This window comes from Ambystoma mexicanum, assembly GCF_040938575.1.
Source record: "Ambystoma mexicanum isolate Mex_15411 chromosome 12 unlocalized genomic scaffold, UKY_AmexF1_1 Mex_chr12_unloc.1, whole genome shotgun sequence".
NCBI classification, from domain to species: domain Eukaryota; kingdom Metazoa; phylum Chordata; class Amphibia; order Caudata; family Ambystomatidae; genus Ambystoma; species Ambystoma mexicanum.
Window position 1 is genome coordinate 2,285,802 of NW_027182322.1, and position 882 is coordinate 2,286,683.

Below are 882 nucleotides of genomic sequence, written 5' to 3' on the forward strand. Positions count from 1 at the left end.
CATGCCCCAGACGTCAAAGAGAACAAGAAGTTACACATGTTGGAAGTGAGGGTGAGACATTGAGGAGATATGATCCCCGTATGAAGCCGAGAGAAGGAGGAGGCGTGAACGTGCATCCATGTATGCAGGCGAGAAGGGAAGGAGCATTGGTCATGCATCCCTGCATGAGGGTGAGACAGGGAGGAGATATGATCCCCGTATGAAGCTGAGAGAAGGAGGAGGCGTGAACGTGCATCCATGTATGCGGGCGAGACGGGAAGGAGCATTGGTCATGCATCCCTTACTGAGGGTGAGACAGGGAGGAGATAAAATCCCCGTATGAAGCCGAGAGAACGAGGAGACATGAACATGCATACATGTATGCGGGCGAGAAGGGAAGGAGCATTGGTCATGCATCCCTGCATGAGGGTGAGACAGGGGGAGATAAAATCCCTGTATGAAGCCAAGAGAACGAGGCGGCATGAACATGCATCCTTGTATGCAGGTGTGACATGGAGTCATCATGAACATGCATCCCTTTATAAGGACATAACATGGAGGACGCATGAACATGAATGCCTGAATTTTATGGTGGTGGCCTTCGGGTGATTTGGCACGTGCAATTGGTGAAGAGCACTTCTCCTGCGCAAAAAAATAAATTTACTATTAGCACCCCGGAGGGAGCCTCTGCACTTCTTATAGGGAGAAAACTCTGCAATGGAAGGGGACAGGGTCAATAACAGCTGTAAACTCTCACAAGACCATCACTGCTCTCACACTTTCCTGCTCTCAGGCTGGCGGGCCATTATCGGCCCTGGCTGCCGCACCATTGCCAGGTTTGTGTAACTATATTATTTCTAATTGGCTCCACTTTGATGACTTTCATTTGGATTCTGACTTGAT